General features: G+C 44.2%; 1 long non-coding RNA gene across 2 annotated transcripts in view; it reads right to left on the bottom strand.

The window, feature by feature from the left end:
* Positions 1-21415, bottom strand: part of LOC118350466 (uncharacterized) — a 145649-nt gene that overhangs the window by 2874 nt on the left and 121360 nt on the right. For both annotated transcript variants that reach the window (XR_007408524.1, XR_004804320.2), the window contains 2 exons: positions 2230-2451; positions 330-1074 (listed from right to left, as the gene is read on the bottom strand). This is a non-coding gene — a long non-coding RNA (uncharacterized LOC118350466). The remainder of the gene's footprint in view (positions 1-329; positions 1075-2229; positions 2452-21415) is intronic.

Genomic DNA, 21415 nt, shown 5'->3' with positions numbered 1-21415 from the left:
TGTTGTCTGATGCCAATGATGGGAGGCTTAGAAGAAAGGCAACTGCTTGGCCTTTATGGGAGACGTGTCTCCGAAGGGACCGTTCGCGTCTCCATCGCCGTGTGAGAGCCCCCTGGGGGGAGCCCCCGCGCCGGCAGGCAGGACGATGCAGTCCCCGGCCTCAGCGGCTCTCAGGAGCACGCATCTGCACTGCCAAAGAATTACAAAGAAATCACAGCACACCCATCGCCGGGTCATGAAGTACAGATGGCTCTTTTCCCCCTCTTTCCCCCCAGATGCTGTTTCCAGAGCTTTGGCAGACTGGCTTGTCTCCCTCCCACCCCACCTACCTCCTCTCCCTGGAGGTCCTCCGTTTGCAATGTCGTTTTCAGGCTCTCCCTTCCCCACGGCGTTGGCCTACTGGCTCCACTTCATCTCAGTGCCAGACAGAACTTGGCAAATAGCATGTGGAACCCTGCATTTTGGAGACAAGGGGGGAGAGGAGGAAGCCAAACACGGGCTGGGATACCCCCGTGGAACCACCTCTCGCTCTGCAGCTCCCTGGGGTTTTATGGACAGCATGAAGAAGGGTGGCCAGAGGGGTCACAGCCCCACCTGGACATTCCCATTCGGACCCCAGGAACGCAGGCATAGCACTCCAGTGCCAAACTTGCCAACGTGTACCTGTTCTGAGACACCCCCCCACCCCCAGTGTCCTCTTCTGGGTCCTAGAGGGGAGAGTTTTCTTTGTTCCCAGTTCCCGAAATGGTAACGATCGTCTTTGTCATCTCTGAGACTTGCAACGTTGTCATGGGAGACAAATGCCTCGGTGCTAGTAATCCTTAGATAAAAGTGCTTTACACGTGTGAAAGAATTATCTTTAATTTTGTCTCTTGGGTGTGTGGTGAGGATTAATTAGTTAATCTCCGCAAAGTGCTATAATTGGCAGGAGGAATTATCAAAACCCTGGGGAAGGAATAGTTTTGAGTGTAGTCACTTAAAACAGTTCCGCCGTTCGTAGCAGCTGACGTAGCAGGTCTAGTGTCCCAGATGTCACAAACCAGCTTGGCTTCCAGCGAGTCCTATATACCATACCTGCCCGATCAGGGATTAAAAAATGAAGAAGAAGAAAGAAAAAGTGAAAATAAATTTGAATGGGGTTGAGGAGAGATGTCAACATGCAAAGAAAATGCAGGACGTGAATCAGTCATAGATTCTGTTCTTGCCATTGACCCTCCTCCTGGGGCCCCGAAACACATGTGTGAAGTGGAGTAGGAGGAAAAGAATCCCCACAGAGCTGCTGGGGGGGATGACCCAGCATAGAGCCACCCCCAGGAAAGCAGGGAGAACAAGGAAGGCTCCCAACTCGGGCCCTGCAGCAGACAGACCCTGAATCTCTCTAGGTCTCCACCTCCACCTTTGTAAGATGAAGAGCATGAGCCAGATGTCTACAGATGAGGCATCGTAGGAAGACGTAGCAACAGCGAAATGCTCACGTAGTCCTTGCTACCTGTCAGACACTGGACTGAGTCTTGAATTCACTCCATACTCATGGCAGCTAGTAGGTTATTTTTGCCCTCACAGAGCTTGATAAAGGCTGGGTGTGAACCCAGCTGGTCAGGTCCTGACAATCCACAATCCATTATAACCACAATGTCAAGCTGCCGCCTTACGTAAGAAAAAAATCTCTTCATGAACCTCGCTGTTCATGAAAAACCTGGAGGGGAGCATTTCAAAAGTACCAAATGTGAAATTCTTTGAGGCTCTCTCCACAATTGAAGCTTGGGCTCACAGAAATAAATAGCTCTGTTATTCTTCCAGCATCTGGACAACGATGGGATATAAAAACAAAGAGATTGAGAGTCCGACAGCTCTCTCCTCTGAGCTTTTAACAATCTTAAAGTGAGTCACATGTTGGCTTTTAAACCTAGACTGTACCCTTAAACTAAAATTGTTGTTTGGACAGCGGTGCTTTCAGCAGTCTCTTAGCAAAACTGGCCAATTATGTGAACCCAAATCGCCAAGCTTATTTGGTTTGTAAACACCATTTGGAGATTCAAGTGCACAGAATTGGGTAGTTTTTCAAGGGAATCATAAGAAGAAATCTAAGCGTGAGAATTTTTATCTACTCTTGTCCAGTTCTCCTTTCTAATACCTCAGTCAATCAAAGAACTGTTGACATTTGCATGATGTACTGGGCAGATAGAGGTCCATGGCTGTGCCAAAAATGGCAATTATTTATGTCAGTACCTGATTTTTACTTGCTTTCTTTTTCTCATTCTAGTTTCTTCTAAAGCAAGCAATGTGGGGCACCTGGGTGGCTCAGCAGGTTAAGTGGCTGCCTTCGGCTCAAGTCACGATCTCAGGGTCCTGGGATCGAGCCTCACATCAGGCTCTCCGCTCAGCTCAGCATCTGCTTCTCCCTCTGCTCCTGCCCCTGCTTGTTCATTCTCTCTTTCTCTTTCTCTCTCTCTGTCAAATAAATAAACAAAATCTTTAAAAAAAAATAAAGCAAGCAATGTATTTAATAAGTAAACTCTTACTTAGGTGAATTTCTTCAATTCATAATCACTCACTAAAAACTACATTGACCTAGGCTACTGCTTTGGTGGCATGTGATGTGCCTTATTTAATCCGATGCTGATTCAGGATGTATAACGTGGGGTCTGAGGCCCTGCGTTTCTAACAATTCCTAGGTGATCCTGATGCTGCTGGTCCCCTACAAAGCTTGAGTGTCTAGCTCTTGGACCACGCTGAATAGACAAAAAGAGAAGAGGAGGGGATGGAAGCTCCCAGCAGTGGCTTGGGTGACAAGAAAGCCTGAATAGGAGTCAACAGTGGTCTTAAGGGCTTTGCTTAGGAAGAACCTCCCATGTCCAAAAAGTAAAAGAAAAAAAAAAAAACTCATCTGAAATTCTATAGTAAGAAAATTTCTCCTTCATTTCCTTAAATATGAACACTCCAAGAAGAGAGATACCAATTTATTCCAGGAGTTAGGAGTTATTCCTTTAGGAGAGGAGGCTGGCAATTGAGGGCACGGTGGGGTATTTGGGAACACCACAGAGGGAGCTCAGGGATGCTGAGGTGACTAGGGGCTACCGGGGTGAGGGCTGGGCCTGCGTGGCATAGGAGACCCCACCGGCATTCTGTGCCTTCCTAGTGATAGAAGACCCCTGATGAAGGACAATCTGGCCTCAAGCTTGCAGCCCTGCCCAATTCCCTGCATCTTGGAGGTGGTCGAACGTGAAACCTCAATGAGGGACTTTTCTGACACAGAAAGAAAATGAGAGCTCAGAGCTGAAGGCTACGTGAAGCCCCTCATTAGGGCAAAGAAGCAGTAAGGGAATTCCAGGGTGGACCTAAGAGCATAGAACGTACAGCACAGAAGACCACAGGCTCCACATGCAGATGGACTGGCTCCAAATCCTGCCTCAATCACCAACACCACCAACAACTCTACGTCTTAGGGCTTTAACCAACCTGTGCCCTGCTGGCTCACTGGTCAAACATGATGTGAAGAAACTCCAATATCCTCTCTCATCTTCTTCCTTAGAACTCAAACATTTACATTGCTGGCTGGGAAACTAAGACACTACATTCTAGCCTCCCTTGCAGCTAGGTGTCAACGTGTAACTAAATTCTGACCGATGAAATGTAAACAGAAATATTGTTGGGATTTCTAGAATAAAATAAGGTGGCCCTTAACAATTATTTTTTAAATTTCAAAAAAAGTGGTTCTTTTATCCTCTCTTCCCGCTTCCAGTTGCCTGAAAGAGACATGTGATGACCGGAGCTACTGCAGCTATCTTGGACCTTGTGACCTTGAAGCCATGTGCTGAGGATGGTGGAGGAAAAAGATGATATGTTGATGATGCCATGGAGCCACCACATCAATAGTGGCCCGGCCTACATCCAGATGGTTTATATTTTACATAGACAGGAAAGGCAAATAAACCTCTATCTTAATGAAGCCATCACTGCTTGGGACATTTCTGTATAAGCAGCTGAACTGGATAGTAACTGACTGAGGGGATAACATTATTAACTACCTCAGCATGTTTTTGTGAGAACTAAATGAGAGGATATATATAAAACTCTTAGTGTCACTCCAAGCACACAGTAAGTCTCAGTAATTGCTCAGGGGAACTCAGTCACCAATCCTGAGTCCCATATTTTAAAGATGAGTTGACCAAGGCCCAGAGATGCAAAGACACTCGAATGCAGCACCCAGCCTAATAGAAACAGCCCCAGTCTCCTCGTACCTGCTTGCTCCAAAGCCTTTCTCAGAGCAGAGGGTTGGGGGAGGGCTGGCACGAGAGAGGATCCATGTAATCAAGAGATGACCCCTAGATAATAGGACACACAGGTGTCCTTGGGGGACCAAGCGTTTAATTCCAAGGCTTTCATTCAAACAAAATCAACCCACATTTGATTATTTACTTACTATCAGGAAACAAGGAAGAGGCAGGAGGGAATAAGGTCAGGTTTGGCTGTATACCCGCCTGTGCAATGTTTGTGGCTGGAGAGCCACGACACTGGGAGTAAAGAAGCAGGCGTCTCTGATGGCCCTTCCTCAGCTGGACCATTGGCCCAGGACCCAGGGAGTCATGCTTTCTGGACCCTCTGAAGAGTCCCCTCCTAGCCTGACTCCAGAGGCCTCTGACTGCTCACTCCCTCACCTTCCCAACTGTGACCCAGCAGAATCACTTACCTGCCTGACAGCAGCCTATGTCTGTTGGAGGCGTCTTGGAGGACAGGGCATAGACTGGTTTCCTTGGGTTTGTAGCAAGACCCCAGAAGGCTGAGCCACCCTGATGACCTGAAAGCATCCTGCTCTAATCTGCTCAGAACTGTGGTCTCCATCCAAATTCTCACATGTGCCAATAAAGTGATCCCCAGCAGCTCGAGGAGGCTCCACGACAAGCCCCCAGAGAGCCGTCTGGGCAGGAATGGCAAATGTGTTTTTTTCACGTGCTACCTGCTTAGTGCCGCCTTCCTGGACCACTGTGTTGAGAAGGATCCTGACCCTTAGCGGCAAGGGTTCCCACAGCATATCAGCAACATCTGCTAAGGGCCACTCAAGAGGGAGGATCAAAGGCTCACACACTTGCCATCCTTAGCCTGGGATTTCAGGTACATGAGACCATCAGCCTCAAACTATATCGCTATCCATCTGTGTCCTACATGTAATTTTAGAGAACCAGCCTGTGGCTCATAAACACATCCCCACTCCTTCTCACCGACACCACTCACATAAAGAATAAAATTCGAGTTGCATCCATTTTTGCCATTTTTGTACTTGGAAGCACTTAATCTGCAGAATTCACTAAAAGGGACAGTGTTGGCTACTTACTCTGAATAACTAAAGCTTAAGTAAAGTATAAAATGTGTGCAATATTACTTTGATCCAACCGCTAGCACTACAGGGTAGTAGGCCCTTCCTTTCTGGAAGCAATTCCTCTTCTCTAGAAATCTCCACTTTCCATCTCCAGGAATGGGTCCCCAGCAAGGGCTCAACCACAAGATCGGGTCTTGTGATCACAGTTGCTTAGTGCTGGGGCGGCTACTCACTTCAAGTTGAGACAATCTGATCCACTCTCCTGGGAATGTCATGTTTGAACCAGAAGTTAAGGAAGTTGGGAGTTGGAGGTGGAGTCTAGCACCAAGCTAGAGGAAGTATCTCAAAATCAGTTCCCTCCAGGGGTTAGTTGGGCAAGCAGGCCATGTGTGATAAAAACAGTCCACTGTGATAACAGCAACTAGCAGTCTGTGTTTGGGGGTTACTAGGGAGTGGTGGGGACTGTATCCAACAGGGGAGACATGCCCAGTCTGAAGGGTCAGCTTCTACTCAGTTCCAGCCAATTGTTGCCCTGCAGGAAAGGGACCTAATGTTGTCATATTATTTTATTTTATTTTTTCAAGAGAAACCTGAAATCTAGATTTTTATGTTGAAGGCCTTCCAATTTTTTTAACTTGTCAACTAAATTTCAAAGCTGTACCAGTCATATAAATCACGTCTTCGGTAAAATATTGCCTGACAGTCAATGATTTCCAATCTATGCTTTTGAGAAGGTTTCTGAATGAGTCGGGGTCCTATCAGGACACAAACTGCTTGCTCAGAGAGGAGGATTTTTATAATGAGACCATTTACAAAAATGTCTTGCAAGGTTAGGACCAGGGTAAAGTGAGTGAGGCACTGGCCTCTGAAAATCTCAGCAAGTGAGACAAATAATATTTTAATGCAATAATTTAAAAAATCAAAGTTAACACCAAAAAAAGAAAAAAAAGCCTATGATAAACAAAATGTCAACACTTTAAGTAAAGGCAGACCCTGTACTACTGATATTTCTGATGTGGCCCAGCACAGCACTAATCAAAGTGTAGGGAAACTACAAATGGTAGTGCAGCTCTCTGGGGGTGGTAAAAACAGCTGTTACCACAGTAAGGCCAAAGAAATGAAAGGAAAGAAGAGTTACTAGAACGTAAAAGGAGAGAGTCATGCTGAAAAGGCCACCGTAAGATGACCTGTGACTGCTGGCCTAGAGACTTGGCCATCCCAAGGCATTTCCCAAGGTAGGATTTACAGGGAGGAATAATACCCTGACCACACTCTCCATTCTTTCTCTGAGCTCCTGCCAGGATACATCATTGGCCAAACCCAACCAAAAGTCAAGGGAGTAGGAGGCCATTGATGTGGTCCACAGAGCCCACTGATGCACACCATTGAAGCACAAAGCAAGATAAGGATAGAAAATGGCCTGGAAGGGCAAATGGAAAAGCACAGGCCTGGAACTCCTGCCTTGGTCCCCAGGCTCCCTGAAACCTGGGAATTCAGTGATTTCCAGGACTCTGTGAGTTTTCCTAGTATCCTCCCAAAATAGCCCTTTTTCTGCTTAAGCTAGCTGAAGTTGGTTTCCGATATTTGCCACCCCAAGAATCTTACCTAACATACCCAGCCTGGATGAAAATGACTGACCTGCAGACTGTCAAACCCCAGGTAAATTCCACCAGTATACAGCCATCCCTGAGCAGTCCCAGCTCACACACAGATGTACCTTTTCCTGCCAGCCAACAGCATTTGGGAACTTGACTGGCATGGTATTTCCTAACTAATAACCCGTTGAAAAAGCAAATGCTCTTGGTTAATTACCAATCATAAAATAATAAAGTTGTCTACCAAAAGTGGCTTAGGTATATTATAATGATCCTGCCCTACATTTAGGCATTGAGTTACTGCTTGACCTATAATTCCATGGACTTTTCCTTGGGGGAAGGTACCATGGAATCCATCCTGTACAGCATTCATAGAACTTTGACCAAGATATCTATGTGGGTTTTAAAAATACATTCTGGGGATCCCTGGGTGGCTCAGCGGTTTGGTGCCTGCCTTTGGCCCAGGGCGCGATCCTGGAGACCCGGGATCGAATCCCACATCAGGCTCCCGGTGCATGGAGCCTGCTTCTCCCTCTGCCTATGTCTCTGCCTCTCTCTCTCTGTGACTATCATAAATAAATAAAAATTAAAAAAAAAAGAAACTTTAAAAATACATTCTGTAAGTAGGAGATAACACGAGAAAGGCAGAAAACTTACATAGGTTACTCAGAATTGGGGAGAAAAGGCAACTTCACGAGAATAAATTTTTTTCTAAAAGCAATTTTTACCAAGAACCTTGTTTAGACAAGGGTTAATTGTTATGAGCTGAATTCTGTCTCCCAAAAATGTCTTATTGAATTGCAAACTTCTAGCTTCTCAGAAAATAACCTTTTTTGGAGATAGAGTCTCTAAAGAGGTAAGTAAGTTAAAAATAAGGCCATTCGAGTGGGTCCGAATCCAATATGGATGACATCCTTATAAGAAGAGGAAATGTGGACACTGACCCAAGCACAGAAGGAAGACCATATGCAAACACAGAGAGAAGATGGTCATCTACAAGCCAAGGAGAAAGTCCTGGAACCAAGTGTTCCCTCATGGACCTCAGAAGAAACTCAGCCCTGATCTCCAGGCTTCTAGCCTCCAGAGCTGAGAAAATAAATTGCTATTGTTTGAGCCAACCTGTGGGTTGGCCCAACACAGCCAAGTCTGTGTACTTTGTTATGGCAGCCCTAGCAAACCATCACAGGCACCATAGCAACAGTAACAGCAAATATGTGTAAGGGGTTTGCTAAATGGCAAGCGCTGCTTTGAAAGCTGATGTATCAACTCATTTAGTCTTCACAACTTCTGTAGGGGGGAAGCATCATATTCATCATCCTCGTTTCATACATGAGGAGACTGAAGCATCAAGGGGTTAAGTAACTGCCTAATACCACACAAGAAACGAGTAGGAGAACTTGGATGATAAGCCTCCATCTGGATCCAAAAACATGGACACTAAATCCGTGCTTGTAAACACCATACCCTATTGCCCCTTGGGTGTAGATCTTTTCTACAGAGGAAGATTCCTTCCCCTATCTCAACTCCTAAGCTATTACCAGCCAGACAAAATGGAAAATTCAGGTCACATGGATGGATCCATACTCAAGTACCTTTGGTTAATCTGATACATTCAGAGACATTGAAACCACGTTATCACGGATTTAATGTTTATGCCCCCACCAAAATGCATATGTTGAAATCCTAACATCCCCCCACTCTGCCCCAAGGGATGGTGTAGGAGGTGGGGCATCAAGAAGTACTTAGATCATGAGAATGTAGCTCTCATGCATGGGCTTATCCTGTTATAAAAAGAAGCACAAGAAAGAGGATTTTTGTGACGGTCATGTGAGGATATAACAAGAAGATGCCTGCAAACCAAGAAGACTGCCCTCACCAGGTGGTAGGTCTGCCAGCACCTCATGCTTAGACATCCCAGCCTCCAGACCCACGAGAAGTGAGTGTTTGTTGTTCAAGCCACCAGCCGCTGGTATTCTGTTAAAGCGGCTAAAGCTAGGACACAGATCTTAAAAATCACGGTGTTGTTATAAGACGTGGGTGATTGAACCAACTGTGTCCCACATCCTAGGCATGGAGTTTAGGTCCACATGAGCTGATGGGGTGATCCAGTGTGTTTTCTGAGTGCTTACTGGAAAGTACCCCTGGTATCCAAGTCCTGCTGGGTATAGCTACTCACCAGGGATGACTCCCAGGACAATTCCGTGTCCTGCAGCTCAGATATTGCCTTTGAAATCCCCTTCTTGCTCCTTGCCAGCATCAACATCCCCTACCGCCACTCCTTCTTGGCACAACTCCCAAAGGGTGAGGGGTGAGACAAACATAATACCTGTTTCATAGGGTTGTTGTGAGAATTAACGAGCCCAGGCGCATAGGGGCCTCTCAGGAAATGTTAGTTCTGTTCCCCTTTGCAACCAGTTGTAAAGCCTTGCTCAACGAAGACGAAACTCTTGGTTATAAACTTAGGTTGTGTTTACATCATAATTCGTTTTACTAAATTAAGCCTCCTCTCCTGACTTTTGCAGAGTTCATGATCAATCATCGTATGCGCATGCCGGTTGGAAAGATACGGGCTTTGCCCAATCTGCACAGTCAGGGTGGGCATGTGAGCAGGATGCTTGCTGCGGGACAACTTCAACTCAGCAGCTGCCTGGAAGGGAAAGGAACTCAGGGCGTATTAGAAAGAGAAAAGAGGCAATCTAAAAAGGATGACCCCGTCCCACCCCGGTCCTGTTTTGGCCAGCCTCTCCTATCTATGAAAAGTGCTCATGTCCACCTGGTCTAAAATACAGGAGTTGTGATTTATTTTGCAATGCACTATGCCAGCCCAGCCCAGAGCATGCTTCAAAATCCTGGTTTTCCTCTTTGCACAAAAGAGTTCGGACAAAACAAAGCCGGGATGAGCCAGGTCACAGGCTTTAGTACCCTACTGGCCAATGAATAGGAGACAAAGGCAAAATAGAGACTGGCTGTCCAAGGCTTTGTGGACCGTGGGAAGTGGCGTTGCCAAGGCAATGATTTAGAGCCAGACCGGAGAAGCTGGTGTTAACAAGGACAGGAGACCTGAGCCATGTTTCCTGAAAGGGAAGAGAGAAACTCAGAGGGAATTCACCACCAATTGGTAGGATTTCCATGTTTTGTCTAAAATATGTATTTCTAGCCTGCCTTATGTTGGAAAATTGTGTTCAGAACTCTGAACTCTGAACACAGTAGACTTATCATATCCTGACTGTCAGAGATAATTTAAAATCAGATGAGAGGGAAGGAAGGAAAGTTGAGAGTCATGGTTGTTGTCCAATTCAAGCCTGATAAAAAGCATTCAATAATGGTCTATTTATAGAGACATGTGGGATGGTCATTAGGAGCAGAGCCCAGGCATTGCACCTCAGTTTGACTGACGGGTTTTGTAAGAGACACTCACTAGTTAGGGAAATCATTTAATCTCTCAGTACTTTAGGTTAGATCACCAGCAAGAATGAGTAAGACCTGTAGAATTTCATACTGGGGGAGAAAAAGCAAAGAAGAGCCTGACTCCACACATTTAGTTTGAAATAATTAAATTAGACCCCTTTCATTTTAAAACCAGACCGCATTGTCAGGCAACACCAAATCAACATGTTTGTTTATTTAGGCCTACCTAATTCATTGACTTGCCTACTGAGGATCACCAGGTGTTCTGATTTCTTTCGAAGGAAAGATTGGGTTTTTCTAAGAGAAAGTCAACTCTAGACAGGTTTATACTCAACCCCAAACTCACCTCTTTACCCCTGAAGACATTTGTCATTTGCTCAGTTCCCTTGGTCTCGAAATAATGGAAGTTATTTATCAGTAAATGAGTTAAGTTGTGGAATAAAACCAGTGGACTGTGTCTGCTATGCAGCCACAAACAGTTTTAGGAAGGCCCAGAGGAAAGAGAGCCAGAGGGCATAGCCGAGGAGCAGTTATTTCTCCAGCAGAAAATCGGATCTAAATAGTTTCTCAGAGTTTGTTATAGACACAGCACAGAATTTCAAAAGCTAGATGCACATTTATGGTTTAACATCATCAAAACAGCAAAAAAAAAAAAAAAAAAAATTTTACATAGCACACTAATGGCTGACCAAGTGCTCTTACTTATTTTCCTTCGTTTGATTCTTATATCACCTTGAAAAGTCAACAGATAAGGTATTATTATCTTCATTAAATAGAAGGGGAGGGATCCCTGGGTGGCGCAGCGGTTTAGCGCCTGCCTTTGGCCCAGGGCGCGATCCTGGAGACCCGGGATCGAATCCCACATCAGGCTCCCGGTGCATGGAGCCTGCTTCTCCCTCTGCCTGTGTCTCTGCCTCTCTCTCTCTCTGTGTGTGTGTGACTATCATAAATAAATAAAAATTAAAAAAATTTAAAAAATTAAATAGGAGGGGAAATAGATGCCCATAGAGAGTAAAGTGTCCAAGACAACTGTATACACAGGAATGATGTTGCCTGTGAGGTTTTTATGGCCATCGTATCTAGATCCTCTGATTCTTAGCCATATCTTATCAAATCTCAAGACATGACCACCATCATGACCCAACTTCCAAAATAAGACTTCCTATTCAAATATGAAGGCCCCACTAATAGTCATGACAGCCACTTAAAAGCAAATTCCCTTCTCTGTAGGAGTTTACTTAGATACTACACTACAGCATCACAAATCTTAGACTTGAGAATCATCTCTAATTTGATATTCCTGTTTTATAAACAGATGAAGAAACTGAGACACAGAGAGGTTAAGTAACTTGCCCCAAATCACACAGCTGAATTATTTGTTGCATTGAGTTTTTTGTTTTAAGATTTTATTTATTTATTCACGAGAGACACACACACAGAGAGAGAGAGAGAGAGAGAGAGAGAGAGGCAGAGACACAGGGAGCCCAATGTGGGACTCGATCCTGGGACTCCAGGATCATGCCCTGGGCCAAAGGCAGGCACTAAACCACTGAGCCACCCAGGGATCCCCTGTTGCATTGGTTAACTAAAATTTTAAGATCAATTCAGTCATTTCACAGTTTACAAAAAAAAATTAGAAAGTGTCCATTTATATGGTGTGAACCTGACTAAACACCATATTGAAGGAATAGTTTAGTGGCTTTAATTTAATTTTACTGGTTCCCCGGTGAGTCAAAGTTAAAAGTTTATAGCACATGCTCCAGAAGCAAGAGACAGGTAAACCAGTCTATACTTTGAGATAGAAATAACAGAGACCCCACTAGAAAAAGCTTAAACAATAAGAAAAAAAAATACATTGTTTCATATAACTGGTCCAAAAGTAGGACAATTCCAAAGTTGGTTAGTTCAGTGGCTGGGAATTCATCAGCTCTCCTTTCCATCACTCTCTGATGGTCAGGTTTGGGGCCTGCATATTCTATTCCTGTACTTAATTATGGCCCTGCCCCAGGTCCAGGTAACACATGTAGACAACAGTGCCCAGGGTCAGAAAAAGGAATGCCACTTCCTAATGCCCCTTCTTTAGACCAGAGAAAGCCATTCCCAGGATCTCCACTTAAGATCTCCCTTCTTATCTCATTGGCTAGAATTGTGTCACATGTCCATCCCTAAACCAATCATCAAAGGGGATGGAATTCCAGACTGGCTTAGAATAATCAAGATCCAGGGATCCCTGGGTGGTGCAGCGGTTTGGCGCCTGCCTTTGGCCCAGGGCGCGATCCTGGAGACCCGGGATCGAATCCCATGTCGGGCTCCCGGTGCATGGAGCCTGCTTCTCCCTCTGCCTGTGTCTCTGCCTCTCTCTCTCTCTCTCTCTCTCTGTGACTATCATAAATAAATAAAAATTAAAAAAAGATCCAGACCCACTCCTGCCCCTCTGAGTGGTCACCTTCCTACACTTCCATGCAGTTTTCACCAGGGCTCCTGCCAGCCCTGGTCATACAGAAGGTCAGAGTCGGTATTTTTCAAACTGAAGGCTGTGATCCATAAGCAGACATAAAATCAATGCAGTGAGTCACCATCAGCATTTTAAACAAAATAAAATAGCATAAAAATATCATAATGCTTTGCATGCAAGTACAAGTATTGTTTCAAGAAACCTTTAAGTTTTCATATAAATACTACGTGTGTGAGTGAGTACTGCACTGTGATAGCTCCTACCGAGGGTCATAATTAAAACCCACTGCCCCAAAAAGTACTTTTACACTTCTGCTAGGGGCAGAGCTCTCCCTTGTTCATTTCTGGGCACTCAGTGCCTGGCCTATATAAGATACTCTAAATATATGTCCGATAAACTGAATTTGGGGCCCCTGGGTGGCACAGACGGTTAAGCATCTGCCTTCGGCTCAGGTCATAATCCCATGGTCCTGGGATCGAGCCCCACATCGGGCTCCCTGCTCAGAGGGAGCCTGCTTCTTCCTCTTCCACTCCCCCTGCTTGTGCTCTCTCTCTCTCTCTCTCTCAAGTAAATAAATGAAATCTTAAAAAAAAAAAAAAAAGATAAACTGAACTGATGAAAAATTTGAGGTTGACACGCTCTCCTCCCAATTTCCTTCCTGAACCAATCAAGGTGCCTTCCGGCAAACGTCAGCCAACCAAGCAGGTCATCTTTCCCATGGTCAAAGTGACCAGGTGCCTACTGTTGGCTGCATAGAAGAGGGACACATGGCATATCTCATTTCATTTCATCTTCTCAGCAATTCCACAAAGTCAGTCATTATTGCCCTACTGTTCTTGCCAAAGACATGACAGTTCAAGGAAAGTTAAGTAAGTGGCTGAGGTCCCAGAATCCGTGGGGGTTGGGGGCAGCAGGTCGATGCGACACCAGACTTATAGACTTCACCCGCCGCCAGCAGTGTGTTGTGTCCACGACCCTTTGCAACCCTTCTGGAAGAGGGGGAGAGGCACAGCTCTGTTCAGGCCAAGGTGAGGAACAACAGGACAAGACACCATAGAATAATGTCCCTTGTCTTCAGTTTCAGAGGAGGAAGAAGGAGAGACACATGCACACACACACCCTAATTTGGCCCAAGGTAGGTTGGCCTTCTTTTTCTCTCCATTTTCAAGACTTAGACACAGGGATGATGGTTGAAACAGGCTCCGGAGAAAAATGTGTTTTCTCCATGCCAAATGCCTTAACTCCCAGCTAACCCTGTGCAGCCAGATAATGTTTCTGGATCTTTGAGCAGGTCATTTCAGATGTTATAAAAATCCCTCTCCTGTGTAACTTCCTTAGTTCCTTGACAGCCAATATGTGTACGGGGAGAGGGCACATAGCCCTGGGGGACAGCTTTGGAGTGTGGAGTGTGTTGGAGTGTGTTGCTTCTCTGGCAGATTCAGAGCGCAGAAGGTACCTTGAGGGCACTGAACACCCATGTCATTTTCCCATGAGCCCCTGCCACCACCACTGCACAGAATGTGGAATCACGGGGGAAACACAGAAACAGGACAAAATGGGGTCAGGGAACTGGGGTGCCAATCCCATCTCCACTGCTTACTCTGTAAGCAACATTTAACACATGTACAAACCTCTCCATGCCTCAGTTTAAACATCTGTAAAATGGGAATAATGAGGCCTGCTGTATGATACGGAAAGGGCTTTGTAAATAAGGCATAATAATTTATAATAGTAGCGACATTAAGGAGCCCTATAAAGACTCTTCTCAGATTTGTCCTAGTGTTGCGACATCCACTACATTTAAGAGGAAATTTCTTGAAGATAAATTTCATCATCGATGTCCTAGCAGTCACCTTCACCAGTCAAACACCAGAAGCAGACTTGGCATCAGATGAAATATAGCCACCAACATCAGCCCTGAAAGGCCAGGTGGGCAAGACAGTTCGGACATCAAAAACATGGCCCCTCCCCACCCCTCAGCCGTGTCACATCCCTTCACTTAGATTCGCCTTCAGACCACACAGCACCTTGGCATAATTTTAAACTCTATCCTCCCACTGCCTCGTACTATCTGCGTAGCACACTTGGACAGCCTGGTTCCTGTCTGGTGAACCACACTGAAACCAAGGGAATAAGAGCTAATATAATTGGTTGAAGTCATTTCCAGAAATACAGTATTGGGGACATATCAAGAAGGTATCTGGGTTCTAAACAGGAAATCATAATAATTAGAACCAACATAGCATCCAAATTACTTTAAGGAAAACAACTGTTGCAAAATCAGATTACAGACACACCAAACTCCTAGTTGAAAATTGAAAGAAGTCTTGCTTTTTTTATGATATCCCTTTATTCTGGTCAATTCCTTGCTCATTCTAGAATGACTCTTACTATGCATAATCCCTATACTTGTTCATGAAATAACAGTGTCATGATTATACCTACTCAGAAAAATAGCTTGACCCAGGGTTCAAGACAAATGAGGTTGCTATATTTAACAGCAGCAGCATCATACAGTCTTACATGAAACACATAGGCAGCCCTGAAATTACAGCAACTTTAAACTGGTGCCATAGGAAGAAATACATATGCATTTTAACTGACTCTCAAATGGACTTTCCATCAGTATTCCATGCCTTAATACACACACACTCACACACACACACATATGTATATATGTATATTATATATTATATATATAATTTTATAAATAGTTGTTTGGGGGTTTTTTTGAGAGAAAGAGAGAAAGTGAAGCTGCGTGCAAGGTGGGGAGGGGCAGAGGGAGAGGGAAAGAGAGAATCTTAAGCAAACTCCACTCCCACCTCGGAGGCCAACATGGGGCTCCATCTCACAACCCTGAGATCATGACCTGAGCCAAAACCAAGAGAGGGACACTTGACTGACTGAGCCACTCAGGTGCCCCTATAAATAGTTAAATATATATATATACACGTGTATAGCTTTGAGGGGCAGGGAGTCAGGTGGCATACTTATGAGCACTAACATGCAACAAAATTGAATCTTTTTTCTTTTCTCAGGAAGTGACAACAGATAAGCAATTTAGAAAAATGTGGGCAAATGCAGGAAAGGAAAAAATGAAAGAGAAGATGAAGAAGGAGATGGGAAAGAAAATAACACAATGGCTTTTGTTGTGTCCTAACTGGCCTCTAGCTCATTGTCCTCACATGCCCTCAGGAAGGTAGAAGAGCAGTGTCAGGGCTGTTTCTGGGGGAAATTCTCCTTCACTCTGCAAAAGTCAGGTGTCTTCAATACACTGTAGTCCATTTTTCTCCCGTTTCTTAGCAATGGGCCTGCCTTATTAGTGCTTGGCTAGAAGCAAGTACATTATCATCGACCACCGACAAAGCAACAGGACTTCTTCTATCCCTGGGCACTCACTAGTTACCCATCAATCACTTTTTATTGACTTTGAGCTAAGATGCATGAAATCAAAAACTGCAATTTAAAGTTTTTATAGGCAAACTAATGGTATAGCAATTTACGGAGAGCTGATTCTTCAATAATGCTCTTACAAGGCATAGCCCCCTGCCACTGATGGGGTTCTGTTTTTTGGTTTGTCACTAAGGGAGGAAGGAAGGAACACTTACTAGTCCCCTGGTGTGTGCCAGGCACTGTGTGAGATGCTCTACACATATTATATGGCGTCCAAGCCTCCACCAACTCTAACACACCTGTCATTTCAGGTGCCACCAGGAAAGCAAAAATACTACCAATGAATTAAAAGATGCCATCCAAAGAGTGTTTTGCTGTGAAGCTAAGGAAGTATAAGCCTCAAGGCCCCATACTTGCATGGACACTTCCAAGATTCCCAGAGGGGCCTCAGCAATGGGTTCACGTGACCATATGTTTTTGTTAAATTTGCAAAAGATATTTTAACTACACTCAGACCACTGTCTCCTTCTACTCTGACTTCCCCTCTGTCACACTTCCCCTTGCATTGGGTGGCACAGTGTGGCCATGGGCAATTTAGGGATCTTCCAAAAAGGGAAGTTGAGTTGGGGATACGTTTAGTCTGGGAGAAGTGGGATAAGCTTATGTGATCATAATCACATCCACATAGTGAAGCTATTGCTAGCCAGCCTGTTTTGCAATGGTTTCCACCATTTCTACCCTCTATCATGCCAGCTTTCCTGACAATGGTACTCTCGGTGCAGGACTCAAGGTTTTACCTAATATAAACATGTCCCACTGCACTCACCAGAAGTATTTGGCATGGATAGTGGCAAATAAAGAAGGTCTGAAATGTATGAAGGCAAAATTTAGTCTGTGGAAAATTCTTCCAAATCTTACAGCTCACATGTGAAAGAAACTCAGTGGAGGTTTTCCCAAATTTGACAACAATCTTAAAACTTTATCTGGCATTACCTAAAATAAGTGGTGAAGCTGGAAAACACTTTCTAAATTATGTATGCTTAAAATTTTCTGCAACTGTAGAGAAGGAAGACTGAATTTGTCGATCTATCCTCTCCATAGAAAATGACACAGCAAAATCACTGTTCATATAGCAAAAAAAAAAAAAAAAAAAAAAGACAAAGAAGTTACAGAAGTGTGTCAAAAGTGCAAAGTTAATAAAAATATGATGGTATTTTGTGGGGTTTTGTGGTGTGATTTATGTGATTTATGTCAGATTTCTAAAATTTCTAATTTGTCGTAATTTTTTCTTCTCTCAAAAGACATCCACATTCGTACTTAATTTTGCATTCTTGATTTTACATTCTCTTCTTTAAAAAGGTCCCCAAGTAATAGAAGTTTCAGGCCACATAAAACCTGGACCTACTCCTGGAAGCCATCTTAATTTCAGAGAACTTTGAGCTTTGGGGGGTAAGCAGAGTTGCGGGGGAATATGTGTCTTAGAATTGATGAGGTACAGAGTATGGATTATGTCCTTTAATTCTATGTAATACCATGAAGTAGGTGTCACACTCATTTTACAGACGAGGAAACTGGGCTCAGGTAGTTGAGAACTTTGCCCAAAATTAAGCCTGCAGGGTTAACACTACTGCTGTCATGGTTTCACCAAGCAACGTTTAGAACTCGAAGGCATAAAATGAGGCCTGTGTGTGCTTGGGTGGAATCACTTTTCCAGGATCCTCGAAGTTTGGTAAGATATAGAGGCAGGATTTGAACCATATTTTTTACTCTAACTCCTGAAGCCTTGCCATGACACTGCACTACCGCCTCTCTGAAAAAGAAGGGCTATCAGCCACTTCCTCCTTGTAGAAATGTATGTTTCCTGTTAATGGTCCAAAAAGGCATTTCATTTTCACTCCTATGTAGAATTTTGCAATTAAAAGCTTTTGTCTTCTGTTTAAGAGTTTTAGGAATTTGACAAAGGGACCATCCCTAAACTCTGCTCCCAGCCTCTGTTCCACCAGCCAGACCTGTCAGAGAGGACACCCCTTTGGGTTAAGACATTAAAGTCCCCTTCCTTTCAAAATGGACAGGCTTAAACTAGAAGTAGAAACCCAACAAAGAAGTTACTCTCCATCACTAAGAAGTTAAGAAGACCCTATTAGTCAAAAGCATTAACACCAAAGGACGCCTGGGAGGAAGCTATAGGGTTGGTGCTGAGTAGCCGAAGGATAGCCGTGCCGTGGTCTTCTTCATTTCCATTCTACCCAGCCTGTTGCAGTTCATAAAAACTAATTGATTAGTTCCTACTACAGAACTCCTCTTAGCCATTAATCCAGAACCATCAATCCAGTATTTCCAGGGACTACCTACAAGGAGGCCCACTGCCGTTGCCATCATGCCACACATCATCACCCAACAGCCTAAGCTTGCCATCGCCCTTCCCCAGGATTTGTGGTAAGAAAGCCAGGGTTTAAAACAGGACTTGAACTTGGGGTCCTTGAACCTCCTTGAAATCCACACCAATCTGTTGCCAAAATAAGTTGCTTGTTTAAACTCTAAATAAGTTTTAGAGCAAGAGTCCATAACTCTCATCAGGTACCAAAGAGATCTAAGAGCGAAGAACTGCTGTTTTAGGAGAAAAGCACTAAACCAAAGTCAGTACAAGTCTCAGGGAGATGCTGATACCAAAACATAGTCAACTGCCTGTTTTTCTTTGACCACAAGATCACTCTTTAAAAAAAAAAAAAAAAGTGTGTATTTATGTGATTAAGAACAAGCTCATTATGTTTATCTGGCTTATAGTATTTCTAACTTGTTTGTAACATCTTTAAGTTGTTAATCAGTTAAGAATTTCTTATTAGTATTAAATTATTAAAATAATGATTTAAGATTTACTCCTTTAATATAGCTTATATTGGGGCGCCTGGGTGGCTCAGCAGTTGAGCGTCTGCCTTCAGCTCAGGGCATTATCCTGGGGTCCCGGGATTGAATCGTGCATCGGGCTCTCTGCATGGAGCCTGCTTCTCCCTCTGCCTGGGTCTCTACCTCTCTCTCTGTATCTCTTATGAATAAATAAATAAAATCTTTAAAAAAAATAAAATAGCTTGTATTATCCTAGAGAACTGATCGAACTTCCACTTTTTAAAGCGCTGTACCACTTCATTTTGAGGAATATAGTTGAGCAAGAATCCTACTTTTGGCCTTGTCAGACTACTAAACAAAAAATATTGAGCTGCACAGAAATCATCCCACCCCAGGTTCATTCTGACCTTCTTTTCCTCAGCTACTTTTTATATATCTTTGCTCTGTTTTTAGAAATGCATTATTTATTACTTGAACTAAAGCAGTAATTTCTTTCTTTTAATGTAAAAAAGCTCTGCCAACTCAACCAGCTTCCTGAATCAACAAAAATGAGATCATTAGGCACTACTTAAAAAAAAAAAAGCAGGGGCACTTGGATGGCTCAATCAGTATGTGTCCCGACTTGGTTTCAGCTCAGGCCCTGATTGCAGGGTCATGAGATTGAGCCCCACGTGGGGCTCTGAGCTCAGCTTGGAGTCTGCTTAAGACGCTCTCTCTCCCTCACCTTCTGCCCTTGCCCACCTTGCACACAGGCTCACTCTCTCAAATAAATAAATCCTTAAAAATAAAATTAAAATTTAAAAAGCATCCTCTTTTAAGAAAGCAGCTTCTCTACTCATCCATCACCTTGTTTCCTTGATCCATCTCCCTCTGACATGCAAATGCTTCCATCTCAGATTTCTCTACCTTCAGGTCCTTCCAGTCCTTGATCCGTAGCCCCATAGAAAAAGCTAATTTTGGCATCTGAGTCGGGCCTTTCCAAGTGGCTACTTTGAGGGAAACAACCTACAAAGGCTTGAGAGAAACTGTAAACTGGAGGGACATACCCTTCAAGCAGGAATGTTTGTCCGGGGCTGGTTGCACATATGTCCAAACTCCTGTATTTCCTCCCTTCCACGCCAACTCTTGAAAGAGGTTAAGTTCATCACAAATAAAGGAACATAGCTTTCAGGAAGTAGTAATTTTTTCATTTCTTAAATGGTCGCCTTTGGGGTTTCATTGAGGTTTATTTTTTCTCTTCCATTTCTGCAAAGGACGTTGAATCTCTCTGCCCCTCCAATCCTCCTGACCACAGCAAAGCAAACCTCTGATGATGTGAGAGAAAGTGGGTCCAAAATCCCTGATATAATTTCTACAACTGAGGCATATCCCACCTCAGGAGTGCTCACCTACTCTCAAGAGAAGCAAAAAAAAAAAAGTTCCCTGCTTCCTTTGCAGCTAGGCCTCGCCCGAGCATCAGATGATCTTGCACAAGGCTTCATTCAGAAATGAGTCACAGAGGAAGCCAACTGCACAGAATCCATTTCCTAGAAAGGGCAGTGGTGGGCATCCAGCTCGCAGGGGCACCAGTGGCATGAGCTGTGCTGTGAGGTCTAGACGTAGAGGCAGCAGCAGAGGCCCCTTGATGCTTCCCTCTTGGGATGCAGTTGGTCTGAGCATTCTTCTGGTGGCCTGACCTCCACACTTGACCCTCTGGTCCACCTGGAGATTCTGAGAATGTCTTAATACCTTTAATAAAGTCCTTTTCTGCTTCAACTGCTGTAAGCGGGTTCTGTCATGGGTAACTAAGGTCCTTAGGAGGCACGGTGCCCATGGAGGCCTGCATGACATCCAGCCGGCTTCTCTTGTTGCATCTGGTGGTGACCTCCCCTTCTCATGAGCCTTCTCCTTCTCTTCCAAGGAGCTAAGCTCTTTCCTGCCCCAGGCCTTCACTCAAGCTGGCCCCTCAGCTGAGAATGCCCTGTCCCTGCTCTAAACCCTGGCTCCCTCCTAAACTGAGAACACAGCTCAAAACTGACAGGTTAGGTCCCCTTGGAGCACATCCTCCTGGCATCCTATACTTACCCTTCATGACACTTATCACAATTGAAATTAAGTACTTAGTTGGCTAATTAGTGTTTTTCTCCCCCAAAGAGACTGTAATAATTATAACTAACATTTGCTGAGTTCTTTCCAAATACTAGGAAGTCTTCTAAGCACTTGACATGGATTATCTCATTTAATCTTCACTGCAACTCTGGGGAAGGTATTATAACAACACCCATTTTACAAATGGGGAAACAGAGGTTTAGAGAAATTAAACAACAAATCCTGAATCACATGAGATGTTCTGTGGATGCCTGGGTTGCTCAGTAGTTGAGCATCTGCCTTCAGCTCAGGGCGTGATCCCAAGGTCCCAGGATC

Source organism: Canis lupus, chromosome 36, assembly GCF_003254725.2.
Source record: "Canis lupus dingo isolate Sandy chromosome 36, ASM325472v2, whole genome shotgun sequence".
Classification (NCBI taxonomy): Eukaryota; Metazoa; Chordata; class Mammalia; order Carnivora; family Canidae; genus Canis; species Canis lupus.
Note: the sequence above shows the minus strand (reverse complement) of the source record. Positions and strands in the feature narration are given on the sequence as shown.